This window comes from Lycorma delicatula, chromosome 1 (assembly GCF_047948215.1).
Source record: "Lycorma delicatula isolate Av1 chromosome 1, ASM4794821v1, whole genome shotgun sequence".
Taxonomy (NCBI): Eukaryota; Metazoa; Arthropoda; class Insecta; order Hemiptera; family Fulgoridae; genus Lycorma; species Lycorma delicatula.
The window spans coordinates 104,407,208-104,423,397 of record NC_134455.1 but is presented as its reverse complement, the minus strand read 5'-3'; the positions used below and the strand labels follow the sequence as shown (position 1 = coordinate 104,423,397).

The 16,190-nt window shown below is 28.5% G+C and overlaps 1 protein-coding gene across 5 annotated transcripts in view; it reads left to right on the top strand.

The window, feature by feature from the left end:
- The window catches only part of LOC142320636 (neuropeptide CCHamide-2 receptor-like), a 126,258-nt gene that overhangs the window by 52,634 nt on the left and 57,434 nt on the right, over positions 1-16,190 (top strand). The gene's annotated exons all lie outside the window — the stretch shown is intronic.

Here is a 16,190-nt window from a genome sequence, read left to right as displayed (position 1 = left end):
TACTATATTTCGCCTGCGGAGCATCCCTCTTGATGGTCCAGCAAAAATCGGCAAGCATATTAATATTCCATTTGCCTTGATACCTCTTTTCCATAGCTGAAATCTCGTGATAAACAAATTACTCATGCTCATCGCACACTGTGCCAAGATTTTCCGGAAAGAAATTAATGGCGAGTGCAGGAAGTGTACATTAAAGGACATATTATAACCAAAATTTTTAAAAGATTATTTAAGATTGTTGACAATATCAGGGTAATTTTCCGCCTTTTAATTTCCCAAAAAAAATTCTCAGTAAAATTTTTGAATGCTTACCAAGCTGCTTTCTCCAATGGATTTTATAGTTCCTTAAACTTTTCATTATGCATTAGAAATCGTATTTGTGGCCCCAAAAGTATACCTTCTTTAATTTTTCCATCATCATTTTAGGAAACTTCTGTTTTAAGTACATGAAATTATCAGTACTGTCCATGGCCTTACAAAATTCTTCATAAATCCTAGTTTGTATGTAACGGAGGTAGATACACACTTTTAGGATTACACAATGGGTCATGTATCACATTTTTCTGTTCAGAAATGAGTGAATCGCGTTTAGGCCATTCTTTTATATTGAAATTGTTTATTCTGTTTCTACTATCCTATTCACTCGAAAAACATATATATATATAAATTGTAATTCAGGGATGCATAGTTATATTCAAATTACGTACCAATTAAAAAAAAAAAAAGTTATTCATTCTTAATTAGCTATTACTGAAGCAACGCGTTCTAAAATTTATTTCGTTAAGATATTAGTGGTTAAATATTCCTTTAAACCTAAAATTACTGACAAAATAAAAGAAAACACTGTAACATTACATCTGTATGCGGAATTTTGTTATTAAAATTTATCCTATCCGCTGAATTAAATTCCGGCATAATTTCCATCCCAGCGAACGAAATAATGTGCTTTTCTGTTCAATGAAGACTGATGGGTTACCCAATGCTTCGGATCTATACTGTATCGTTTTATGTTCCTCCCATACTTACCGTCTTTCTGTTGGTAATAATGAGAATTGTTAGACTTCATACATAAATTGACCAAGTTTAAAATAATTTCGATTAATAATTTTTATTAAATAATTAACTTTTTTCTTTAAACTGATTATTCAAGCAAGCTATCTTACATTAGATTTAAATATATTTATTTGCTGTCTTACCTCTCTCTAGAATATGATATTAACTTTACCTAATAATCTATTTCTATTACTTAGATAAGAAATTTCTCTACTGGCTATTTACAGAGTAAAATTTCTTATTCATATATTTCAAATTTTAATCATTTCTTAAGTACGTTAATTATTATAGTTGTTCTTCCAGGTCAATTTAATGGATATTTTTCTTATTTTCCAGATCTATTAGTCCTTTCAAATTCGCGATATCAAGAATTTTGTACATTTTCTGCCTCTTTTAGGCTATTTCTTTTTCCTTCCTCGTTCCATCATTTACCCTCACTAAAAAACTCTTTTTCTGACAATTTCTTTACACCTGGTGCACTGATCTTACTTTAGACCTCACTTCTTCTCATCTTTCTCCGAAATTCTTCCTTAATTATCTACTCTCTAAACGTACAAACGATGCCGTAGGCCATTGGCCAATTCATCGCTGCTGGTCTAATTATATTAAAATAGATCTTAAGTATTCAAAGATAGTTTAATACCTAGTTTCTAATTTTATTTTTTTATTTATCAGTCGTTGAAGAAATTGGATCACTACAGTTTAAAATCTAATCATTTAAATTAAATAAAATTTCATTTAAATAATTTTAATTTGAATTTGAAATTTTAAGGTAAATTATAATAATTTCCGTAATAAAGTTTTTACGTTATTTATTAATTTATTTCAACTACAAAAAATGTAATATTTTATGAATTTTTTTTTTCTAAGTAGGTAATTTACTTTCGGCCATTTACGTCTGATGCTAAAATACTGATGGTTCTCTTTGTTTGTATTATTATGATATTCAAAGATTTTTTTGTGGTACAATTGGTCGTATATATTTAAATTAACTATTTTTTTTATGTTTGTAAGGAAGATAGTAACATGATTTTTAGTTCTAACAGTTCAGTTCATAATTCCTTCGTACTGATATTTTTTTTATGAATTAACACTTTTTAGTTTTTAAATAATTTTCTTTTTTAAAAGTCTAAAATTTTATTTAAATACAATGTGGAAAAAATTATTAATATTTTACATTTGTATCACCCGTTACTTATGAAAGTTTAACGGAAATAATTTAAACCTGTTTTGTTAAACAACGGTAAATCTGTAGTGTCCCATTAAAGAGTCCAGATATTTAAAACTGAGCGGGCTAACGCAATTGATCCTGTTATGTAACTTCACAGTAGGCCGTTAAAATAAATACATTGTTGGAAAATAAATTTAGATTACCACCCATTGTTGATCTTACAAATCTCATACCATGCGTTTTTCAGTATAAAAATCCCGTATGCGTTCATAAAAATAGAAAATTGCTTTCGTTAAAAAAAATACAAGTTATGTTTTCATTTTTAAATTTAATTTAAAATTCATTCAGGCGCATCAATTTTCAATATATTTCGTAATCGGTATTATAGTATTTTGTTAAGCAGATAAAATTTACAGTAAATAAAAATTGATCTGTAATATTACTTTAGTATAACTTTTTTAAATAAAACAAAAAGCTTACTGTGACTGGTCATATGTCGGCAGTATATTAAAATAAATGAAGCGCTCTGTTAGCAATTCTCTCGAATATATATAATATACATATATATTGTTACTTACCTTAAGGTAGTGTTTTAATGCTTTTACCTTTTTATAATATTAATCTTTTTTACTGTTTATTTCAATAGATTGTCTTTGGGATAAAAGGTTCCTCATGACTGTTCAATAACATTTAATTCTGATTTGAAAATTTTACTTATAATATAAATAATTATATTTAGTCAATATAAAGCAGATTTATGAATATGAATGTCTTTGTAAAAAAAAAGCTTCCTCGAAAAATAACTTTTTCTTACAATAAAGCTTGTCACATTAAAAAAAAATTGTTTATATACCTTTCAGAAATGTATATTTACAAATGCATCCGTATTTTTAACATATTTTGACATGTTGCTCTGCTATAATGTTTTCTTCTTTATTCTTAATACTTCATAAATGTAACCTCTTTTTACATTTTATTTTTTTATAAAGATACATACAGTAATTAGGAACATGACCTACTATATCTAAAACAATAAATATATAAAATTGGGGGTTCTCTTTTTACTAAGATTGTGTAGCGATCGGTCCCTATTTATTTATTTTAATTTATTAATAAGTTTAACAGTTTTTATTTTGGTTATAACTAGGAATTTAAATTTATTCAAAAACTATTACGTATTTGTCCTTTTCAACTTAGTTCAATCTATATCACTCTTCAACATTAATATATATATTTGGATAATATAGCATTCACTGCGTCAATCGCAATTCCAAAACTGTAGTTAATTTGCATGTTTTATGTCAAATTCTTCATAGTCATATGATGCAACTTGGAATGAATTAGTTAATTGTTGCGTTTACAACTCCTTCAATGTCTAACATGCTACTTGCAGCACATTATATTACTGCTGGTTTGAAAGCTACTTCTTCAAGGCGTTAGATGCAACATGAAATAATTTAAAATTTTTACGTTTGTTCCTAACCGATCTAGTTTTAAATAACTTGACAAGATATATCTTAAAAGAAACATTATATTCCGATACTAAAACAAAATTAAATTTATACCAGCACGAGTAAACTAGAACAACTGAGGAGAGAATCAGTTTCTCGATAAGTTTTACAATTCTACGAAAATTCTGGAAATTTCAGCTATTTCAAATGATGCACTCAATGTTTACCACTGGAGTAACATTAAAGAAACACTTAATGACTATTTTAAATTATTCATTGTATCATCGAAATTGATATGATCTCTAAAAATGGAGAGAAACATCTTGAGAAAAGTATGTATGAATGTTGGTTTTTCGTCAAGATATCTATAAAATAATGTTTTATTTGTGGTCTATTTACTTTGCAAATATGTGTGAAAGAAATCGTTAACGTTAAAAAATGTTTTACCATATAAAATACTTATGAATGTTACTATTACATATTTAGTGTTTTTCATTACGTTATAGAAATGGATGTAAGAATACGTAGTCAAATTTGTCGAAAACAAATAAATAAATTTAGTAGTTATAAATAATAGATAAACAAAATAGAATGCACTACACGAGTCGCTACTAATAAGGATGTGACGGTACTTTGTGTTAATGATATTCAAATCTTTATTGATGGTGTACAGTTCAGCAGTGTAGACACTTATACTAGGTACACCAAACATTTAGGTTCTGTCATTAACCAGAAATGCCCATCCGACGGTATCATTCTATTTCCATCGATCTGTATATACTACTGCTTCTAGGATTGTCTTGAAGTGAAATTGGTAAAATATTTGCTGAAAGGTGATAGGATTTTTTTATTACATATGGTGAAGTCATAATTAAAATTTATGGGGTCAAGTTTCCACAGAGGACATGAACACGGATAGGTTGAAAAATAGAAGGTTGTCAAAAATTAAAGATACAGTAAACGCCGGGTACGAACACCCACTAGCGCTATATGACTGGATGGTCTTCATAACCTTGCAAATGGGATTTATAAGGACTGCTTTAAAAACCGGGTTATCTGGTTGCCCTTTAAGACCGGCAGAATAAATTGCTGACAGCTGGTTCAGTCTGTCACTAAGTGATAGCTCACCACAGTCAACATCTTACGACAGGGCATGATCTAAAGGCACCTGTACAAGAAGAAGAAAATCCTGGTATATAGCATCCACCAACTAAAGCACGGCATGATGCGCTGAAGAGTAGGCGATACAACCATAATCCGAACGGGATCGAACTAAAGAAAATAAAAACGCAACATACAAAATCAACGGCTTCCCACAAGTCCTTTGCAACACCAAGTGTTGCAAAGGACTCGTAGTATACCTAAAATTTTTAAACACATTGATTTTAACTGTTTTATACGTTTAGCTCACCTAAGGCGACTATCAAAAATTAAACTTAAAAACTTAAAGGTCAGAAGAGATAGCAGTTGGTTCTCCGTTGAAAAAGTCTTGTGGAATAAAAGGGTCTCGTATGCTAGAAAAACCTACACATTTTTTTCTCAGGGGAGAAAGACCAAGCTTCAAGGTGAGATATAGTATTCTGTAGTAGTCTCTCAGCTGTGGTTGTTGAACGGGACGTTAGATATGTAGCAAAATTATGAAAAATAAAGAAAAAGGCAACTCCATTCTTTAAGGTGACGCTACTCGACGAAAAATCTCCAACACGAATGTTCGGTCATTTAAGAAACCCCTAATAAATGGAAGCATATTGCTCTTGACCACCATTCTTTAAGGGTGTTTAAAATATGAGGCAGTGTCGTAGTGCCTTGTGATGTCAATGAATATAAGGACGAGTTACTGGTAAAGCAGCAAAGCGTTTTGGATAGCTGTTTCCAGTGATACCACATGATCAATGGAAAATCACACTCTTGCGGAAACTGCACTCTTCTGAGGATATAAAGGCATGTTTCTCTAAATACTATGTATACCTGCGGTTCACCATTTTCTCCATCACTGTGCACAAACTGCTTGTCAATGTGATAAGGTAGTAGTCAGAGAAGCATACTTTGCCTCTACCAGGTTTACGTACTGGAAGGACAATGGCTTTTACCACATGGATGGGAAGAACAACACATTACAATATTACAATATCCAATAGATATTGTAATGCCGAATTGGGAAGGTTTCAGTTTTTTTTGTTTTTTTTTTATGAAATTTTGAATCACTTTGAACTGATCTAGTGTTCAATCTGCAATCCGTCTGCGCAAACAATGGTCCCGTTGTCTTAATTTTTGAAATAAGTGACTCTGACTTGGATGTAGAACAATATCTTGACGCAAATTTTACCATGTTGTTGAAGAAAAACCCGATTCTTGTAAAAGATGTGAAGCCAATAAATTTCAGTTTTCATGAACGATTGCACTTACAGCACCAATATTCTCTTGATTTCTGTCATTTTTTGTTAGTGTTCTAATAACATAGAGAAAATTTGCTTCCAATTTTTAACAAATGATCATTGTGCTTTTTGTTGGTCGATTATGCACATCATATATAGTGCGAAGTGCACGATACGTAGCTGAAACCGATTCCTTACTTTGATAATGCATTTTATGACTGGAGATATTATTGAGGCGTGTAGCGTTCCATGACGAGTTGACATAAATTATTAAAATTACTTTTAATTAAGTGATTTAGTTAATTCTAATATTTTTGTAATATTATTCATTTCGGGTTATTTCAATCATTCCTTTCAAACCCAACTAACACAATGCACAATGCATTAATTGAATTGATTAAAGTTTGTGCTTCAATCGACAAATCACTACTACATGTATATATTATATTTATGCAGCCTATGACACTCCCGGTAACGTAAGGATTCTAAAGCGGGGTCATACATTTAAATCTGTTCAGCCGTTGAGTTTCTACAGTGGAACTAAAATACATACATACACCCTATATACATTTCACTCCTTTTTGGACAGTCGAGTAAAAAAAAAAAGTACATTTTGATGTAAAGATAAAATATTACTTTCAATCATTTCTATAAACTTTCATGCAGTTAATTAATTTATTTTTAATGGAATAATTATTTTTTTTAATCAAAACTAAACATTTTTCTTCGTATTAATAACACAAAATTTAAAAAGCTAAATATGTTTTTAAAAATGGATATCTTCGTTTTTAAATACTTTATTAAATAGGAACACACTTGAGGGTACATAAGAATTGCGAGTTTAATTATAAAATAAAATAATGTTAATAGAGATTTATGTTTTAATTAAATTCAGGCAATTATAAACAGATGGCTAACATCTGTACTACGATTGTTCAGAATGTTGCTCGTTGTGATTCAACTATCTACTTTTACAATCTGAAGTATTTTTTCTATGAAAAGTATACTGGACTATATTTCAAATAACATTTTTTAAAAGCTTTATTTCATAATATTAATATTATAAAATAGAAAAAAAAGGTTATTAAATAGCTATAAAAAAAATCAACCATATAAATAAAATATTTTACAAAAAATAAATTGAAACATATTTTTGTTTAATAACCTAGCTAACAGTTCCTTTTTCTATAAACGTAGCTAAAACCTTTCTGTTTTAATGTTTCTCAATGCGTTAAATACATATTATTTAAATATAATACAATACATGGTAATATATAAATATGTCAATTAAGAGATAATGAGTTTATAATTATATCTTTTTACCGTTAGTTAGTTGTAAATTATTTACAACATTTTTATCAAAAGAATAATTCATTAAAAAATTATATCTACTAAATGTTTTTGAATATATAATGTTATTAAAAAATAACAAAATATTAAAATAAATTCAATTCTGTTTTAAGGCATTCTGTCTTAAAATATCATAAAACTTACTGAAACGAAGCAATTTAAAAAATATATATATAATTTGTACTCTTTATTTTATACTCAATTTAAATTCAATCCTGTTTTGACGTATTCTAAGGTATTGGTACCGATACCTACCTATACCATAAAACCGGTATCATAAAACTTAGTGAAATTAAACAATTAAAAAACAATTTATCCTCATTTTTATATGCAAAATATAACTCCTCATATTGCAAAAAAATGTTTCAATTTAAATAATTGATAATAACGAGTTCCAATTTTTTTTTTCTAAAATTTTTCATTAAAGTGATCTCCTAACTCTTAAAAAAAAAAAATCTGATTGATAGGTTGAAAACTGTTAAATGTTAGAAGATATAATTTAGAAATAGCAGATTTTTATCAACTGCATATAACATATTACATATTACATATAACATATACTGCTTACTAGTATTTTTATGATAACTTTGTTTTTTTTAGAAATCATAAAATACTATTAGTAAAATTATTAAGTCTAAAACAATTTTCTTAATATATGAAATTGTTCAATACTTCCGGATACATTACTCCGTCTTCCGATTTCTTCAAAACTTTGACATCTTAAACCCCTCTACCAACATATCCCCTTAGATATATAGATAAAGTCATTTATCCTGAATAAACATGTACACTAACGCGTACAACAGTTTTGTAAAAAACAGATTTTAGCATTCAGGCACTTCAAAAAGAGAAGAAATAAAAAGAAAGCCGGGGATGGTTAGTTTATTATACATATACGTCTCTTCTGTTATACAAAAAACAGGCATAAAAAGCAATGTTTGTAATTTAATATGTTTTTGAATCTTTTGATAATATGCGTTGTAAATAAAAAGTTTCAAAAAGGTTTTCACTAACACAAATCCAAATTCCATAAAGAAATCTTTAACCGTAGATACAGCCTAAAACTTAAATCCCTATAGGTTTTCTTTTAATTCAGGTCAATTCATGCAAACTCAAAAGGTAAATAGAGATTTTAAGAAATAAATTAAAAAATTGTTAGTTCTACTCAAAATATTTTTGAACGTCACTACAGTTTATAAATAAAACTACATTAACGTTAAAACCAATTTTAAATAATATAATTCTTTTAGATATGCTAGACACCTTCCATGAGTAAACAATTACGACATTTTTAATGTTTTTTTTTAATAATTTAAAATGCTGGTATTCATTCTACTTTCAATGTAAGAAAAGTTTTTCTGTATAAAACGTATAATTTTGCTTCTTTTCTCTTTCTTTTCTGGCATTTTATTAACAGATGTTCCTAAAAATTTTACAATTAAGGACAAAGTTAGAAATATAACTTACAATTAATCTAAACATTAATTTTTGGTTTGAATCCCCGTTAGGCATGGCATGATCACACCCTATAAATCATTCATCTCATCCTCTGGAGCAATGCCTAACGATAGACCCGGAGTTTAAACAAAAAAAAAAAATTAATCTAAACGTGGAATATAATAATAATGAATCATATTTGACCATTTTCTATTATTGTAGATAATACAAACCGACCATAAATCTTTTCACTGGGTTATGTTTTCACCACATTGAGGTAGGGCAGAGATTTTTTAACTTGTCTTCTCGTATATGAGGTTAATAGTTCAGTTGATTTGAGTTGTATAAAATGTTAATCGTTGTCTGGTCGTACCAGTCATATTTTAAGAGTATCGGCATCTCAATGCTGTCTCAATGGGTCAAATTATTGCGTGAAGGCTGCCACATATACTCCTGCCAAGGAGGGTTCCAGTAAGGACATACAGGCACTTAATAACGAAGGGGTCAAGAAGGGCCTGCTGGTTGGGCTGACCTTAAGGAAATGGCCCATGGAGTGCTTCCAGCACACCCCTGTTATATGGGAAATCATTCCTTGCTGGCGAGAGATAATGCTTGGCAGCGGTAGTCAACGATATCTCGAATGGGAAACTCCTTGGTTTAGGAAAAAGGTAGATGTGAAGGCTCCCTGAGTTAGGCGTCTTGCTCAGCGTGGTAAACTCCGGCCAGGACAGGTTATAGTGGTCAGTGCGGGTACTTACAGTAACAATCATTTTGCCAGTTTATTGTAAAATAAATTACTCAAAAAAAAATAAAAGTAATAAAATAAAAAAATGGTTTGTACTCTTTTAATCTTCAAAATGTATCTTCAAATATTTAGTTTAAAATTTTATAACTAAATAAAAATACAAGATAAAGTAAATATAAAAAAAAAATTGTAGAATAATTCCGAATTTTCGTATTGATTTCGTATGAAAATATATTTCACATATTTTCACATGAAAATATCTCTCTCACTCTCTCTAAATCTCTCTCTCTCTCTGTAATTTAGGATTATTATTTCATAAAGGTTAAGAAAATTCTCATTCAGTGGACAATGTAAATGCCTTGGCAGTACATACAAGTAATACCGTATAATTGATATCAATCTTAATATAATATAATTGGTTTAAATATCTTGTAATTCTGCAGTTAGATAATCCTATTATTAAGAATTTAATTAAATAAAGAATTTAAACTTAATTTGGCTCATAATTTAATCATAGAAGTTATCATGTCAAGCATTATATTCAATTAGAGCTAAATGAGTCAAACATCTTACCAAAAATTATCGTTTCGTTGCATTACGGTGAGTAATTTTGTTCTGAAATATTTTACGATTATCAGTTACTATAATTTTAATTGAATTTTTGTATTGTATAATTAGACATCCTACCTACTGTTACATAGAATATTTCAGTTTATTCCCATCTAAGGTTTGCCTCATCTTTACCCATTTCATTTTAATTAGGTGGAATGGTTATTTCAGATCATTAGAAGAAAGTATATTTAATTAAAACGTTTTTTATTAAATTGTTTTAATCTGTGAATAAGTAATATAACTGATTATTACTTTTAATTTTCAACAAAAATAAACAAGTAAATTTAGTATTATTTTTAATAATACTCTATATTTTTAAATAATACATTTTGAGCAGTTGATCTAATAATTACAAAAAAATCATTGACAAAAGGGAATTAATATTTTTATGCATTCATTAACAGCTGCATTATACTTTTTTTATGTATATTCTACGAATTGTGGTAAAAATTCAAGTATTGGTTATAAAATAAGTCTTTAATGATTTCAGCAAATAATTTTCTGCTCTAAAATTTCTCTAACCAGCGTTTTTAATGTAAAACAAGGTGTTTTTACTATTATAACAACTTTTCGCACACAACTCGGTTGAAGGAAACAACAAGAGGTATACCAAGACTAGGGTATACTGAACAAACCACACAGAATGTTGGGTGTAAAACGGACATGGAAGCAAAGAGATTAAAGGAAGAGAGAATTGTTCAAAAGAGGAAGACTACAGCAAACCAATCCTAGGATTAATTCATTATTATTCATTAATTCATTAAATCAACAGCTTGTCCTATTGTCTGCGTTCTTGTGTGTTGTTGTTGTTGTTGTCGGTATATGTATTTGACATGCTGTGTGCTGCTTCCAGTAGTGTTGTTTGTGTGGTGTGAGACACTGATGACTGTGTGTGTGGACGATTCTGATGAAATGTTTTTATAAGCAATCCCAGGAGGGGTAAGCCAGGGGTGTAAGTTTAGTCGGTAGTGCGCAGGTACTACCCCATGGGCATACATACGCCCGTGGTTATAACTGGCGGAACCTGTTAACGAGCCCGACACTGCTTAGGCGCCCGTAAATATGGGGTTCCTCCACCTCTTAAAAAAAAAAAGTTAATTACTGCAAGAAAAATAAATTTTAACTCGAGAAACGAACTTGTTAGGAATACATATATTATCAACTATATTCCGTGTTAGCGATCGAAACGTAACTTTCAGAGTAAATATTTTGGTTCAAAATTTAATTGATTACTGTTGTTCTAAGTGTTCCTTTATCACGTTGTTTATCATTTTACGATAAGTAGAATAAATATGTTTGATTCACCATTTGGGATGTGGTTTTGGCGTTTGAGGAATAAAAAATAATCGTTGATTATAAAGTATATTTTAATATTTTTAATTGTACAAATTTGTCAGTTTAAAGCAAATTAAAATTATATTTCTTCTTTTGAGTTAATTTTTTAGGATTGAAAAATAAATTAATTTTGACAAATTTTATAAACATTTATTTTTGAATGACTACCTTTTTCCATCAGTCATCATTATTAAATTTCATTGTTTCTCGATCTTTGAAAATTTAAAGCAAAAAGAAATTATAGCCGCACAACTAAATTTTTCCTCTTTGGCTTTGAGTTAATCTATTATTTACATTTACATTTTTTACTGTAGACCTTAGATTTTATCTAACAATACAATACACTGTTCTTACGAAAGATATTGATCCTATTTTATTACAATTTATTATTTAAAATCTCAGTTGTTGAAGTAACATTTTTATTTTAGTTGTTATATTTCCCAGCTATTGTTAAACTTAAGACATAAACATCATTGTACTACAGTTAGCTGAAAGATTATTTACGATAATAAATTTATTTTGATTTTCTTCGAAAAGATTAAATTAGAATGATTGATTTGCAACAGGATTATACTTTAATTTTTATATAACAGATAATGATTTAAAATATTTATTAATTTAAAGAAATTATCCGTGCTATTAGGAATAATATAAATAAAAAAGAGGTTAGAGGTGCAAGGAAATTTCCGGTTTTGTCTATAAAATTAATTGCAATAAATAAGAACACAAAAAAAATAATGTGAGAGGGTCAAATGTATATGAATTCTTTCATGGTCAATTAGCAAAGGTAGACACGAAAAAAGATCTCCATCACCGACCGTTAGTTCCGTCAGACAAATGAATGTTGAAGCATGGAAGGGCGAGTGAGAGACGATCACGTGAGTAGAGTTCTTACGTACAACTGTACGACCCCTTCCTTTGTTCCGATTTTCCATTCCAATATCCTGTGCGCGAAATTATGATGTTAATGTTCAATTCAACATTCCATATTCTGCCGGGCTACTTTTTCGTGGTCCACTCAGTATTTATAATTACCATATTACGTAACTTGAATCATCAACATTACAATAATAATGCATAAGTTTTAAAAGGAATCTACAATTACTGTAAAGAAGTAAATATTTGAAAAATATTGCTTTTTGAAAATGTTTTTCTTAAAGATTATATTACATTCTTGTTAGATCTTTATTTTTTTTTTTTTACTATTTTATTCATCTAAGTATTAATTTAAATACTTAAATGTAGCAAATAAATTTGTACCAAATAGTATGTTTAAAAATTATAAATATTAATCAAACATAACTAACTGTAGTTTCGTAAATATTCTTAATTATATTTTACAAAAATACATGTTTTAATGCTTAAGAAATTCAATCCTAAAAATAACAACCGAAATAGATGATGAAAAAATTCATCATAATATGACTTCACACCAGTTTAACCGTTATTTTTGGGTTATATTAACAACAAATGCTGGGCTAACGAATACTGGACACAATAATTATATCTCCAATGTCGAACAAAGGAAGCTGCCTACAACAGTCTCACTGGTACCTTTCCTAATTTAGATCTGCTCCAGATATACTGACAATTTAGGAATATTACCAGATTCTCCCTGTTCACTCACTCCTCCTAATCATTAACTTTCCTTAATTAATATGATAATATTAATATAATAACTTTCCTTATATTAAAATCAATTGTCTTCATACATTTTCAACTCGAACACAAACACTTGTTTTTCTAATTCTTTAATACTGACCATTAATATTTGATAAGTAATTTTTTATTTCATAACATTACAGATACTGTAGAATAGACTATAGATCCTATAGATAGACTGTATAATCATAACTTGATTGGCTGTAGTTTGTAAAGTTTTATTCCAGAAGTGGTAAGAGATTTTTAAAAGGATTTATTCTGGCTACGTTTTTTTTTTTTTTAGAAAGATACGGGTGGAGTTAGGAAAATGAATATTAAATATTATTTTTTTTTAATTTTATTGTAATTTAACTTGAAACTAAAAAACTTATTTTTTTAAATCTTTAAAACTATAGTTTTTTCAGTCGATTTGAAATTAGCAAGTTTTTGTAGTTATTTGTTTATGATTTAACTTTGATTTCAAGATATCGAGATTGAAAACTAAATATGGAAAATATCATTTTTATAGTTTTTACTAAGAGCTTCTTTGAAGTCTATCTTGTTGATTAGTTTTTTAATCTGATGTTATTCAAATTTTTTATTTGTCAGTGTTGTTCTTTTATATTACTGTTATAAAAGATTTTGTTTCAAATGATATAATTTATGTGTATATATAATTAGTCTAAACTTGAAGAATAAGCATTTGCATCTAAATTTTGCCAGGCAAATTAAAGAAAAAACGAAAATACACACTCTTTATCCCTTTTTTTCTGCCTTTCCTGTTTAGAAGAAGACTTGCACAAGTATACCGCAAAACCACCTAATTTCTCGACTTCGTTCCTTGTTTAATAACGAAGCTGACAAAAATACAAAAACTACTATTTTTGATTCATTATTACAATTATTATTAAAAATATTTTAACTGAGTTTTTCTAAATATAATTCTACAAAACTACAATATACATACATTTTACATATTTCCAGCTCCTAAGGAAAATGGGGATCTCTTAAAAATCCGTGATTCTCCACGGATCTCCGTGGCGGAGTGGTTGGCCCTTCATCCAGATGTTCCGGGTTTTCATCCCGGTCAGTCATGGCATTTTTTATAATATAAAAACTTCCATTTTTATATTCTCAAGCTTCTTTGTTAGCTTCTGTGGTGAATTAATAAAAAGAAACATTTCATGATACGAATCGTCTTAAAACTATATGAACTTTTTTTTTAATGATTGTCTAATTTTTACTAAATTATATAAAAACAATATATCAGCTATCATTATATTTTATTATTTATATAATCTATTTTATTCCTTTGCCCTCAAACATGATTTGAAATGTACTTCCACGCGAAAGATGATATGGATAAAAAGCTAGGAAAAAAGCTGTTTGACTTTTGCTGTTAGTCGAACCGAAGAACAGTATATTCATTACACTTACGACTAGCTAGTTGATGTAACAAGGTATCAATATGAATTCTGCATAGAAGGGAAGTTTCGGATCATCCTATATTAATTTATTTTCTTTCAAATTTCCAATTATAAAATTTTATGAAAAAGTTCTTGAAATACACTTGGTGCTTCCTCATTTGCCAATTCAGGCATCACCTTAATCCCTATTAAATATATAAGAGTAAAAAGAGAGGTTTGTCTGTATTATTTTTTAATTTGTTTAATTTTTTTTTAAATTTATTAACTCTTTTAGATACATGATATTTAATTTTACGCACAGTTTACAATAAAAACACGCTTAGAAATTTATTTATTGGTATATATGATTTATTTATTAACTGTAATAAATAGTAAAACATATTGAGTTTATATTAATTACATCATTTTATATAATTAACAAGAATTTCTGTGTCTAATGGATGTAATTCAGCTAAAAGTATTATAGTACTCTATAAGTGAGTAAGTTTAAAAATTGCTAGTACTTGTTATTGTCTATTGCTTGTTTTATTTCCATTGAATTGACTATGAAGAGGTACTAGGGTATTCTTTGTTGAAGTGGGTAAAGTGAAACTGTTACTCTTAACTGAAAGAAGGAGATCAGCGAAAGTGACGGTTGAATAATGTGAACATTTTCCAGTGTAATACAGTATTAAAAATAAAGCTTTTTTTCAATGGCATTATCATATAACAAAACTTTTCCTTTATTTGTTCACAGTTTTCTTTTCTAAATACATGATGTTTATAAAATATATAATCTTAATTTCAAAAAACAAAAATTATGTTATTTTAGGTACAATAATTAATATCACTTTAATAGTTCAGTCACTTAATATCAATTGAAAATTACAGTTCGTTAATATTAGATACAGTTTCATTCTATTTTGTGATAGAAAATGGGGGTTTTACATTGTGATATTTTAATGATATAATCTACAGAAAAAATAAATAAATAAAAAAGAATACAACGAGGAAATGAGCAATTTATTCATGGTATTCTGAGTTTCCGTAAAAAGGACAGCAACGGCTGAAATCTTATCTTATCTTAACCCAACTCTAACTCATTCAGAGAAATCACATAAAAAAAAATGTAGTTGGCATTTGATACCGTAAAACTTACGAAAATTTAATTACATTCTTCCAACTTCAGAGTTTTGGGTTTTTTTAAAGATAACTATTTATTTCAATGGCATTAATTTTTTAATAATCTAAAAAACATCTACTTTAGGGCTACGTGTAATTTTTATTCTCCTGGCATCATAGCTCTAGAACTAGGCTGCAAGAAGGAAGTATGGTAATCAAAACTAAAAGAAATATTTTTTTGTATTTGTCGACATTTCATGACCTACGGAACCCCCTCCAAAAAAAAATGGGATAATGCAGGTGTACATATGCAGGTGTTTTGGCGTGTTTGAAGCTTAATAACTTTTATGATTGCATAAAATGCTTTTGAAAAAAAATGTTGCAAAGACTCGTGCACATGAGGCAATTTGTTTGTAGAAGTTTGGGATCAATATATCCAGGATGTGGGGTAGATAGTTTCTTTGAAGTTAATTTTTTTTCAAATTTTGCAAA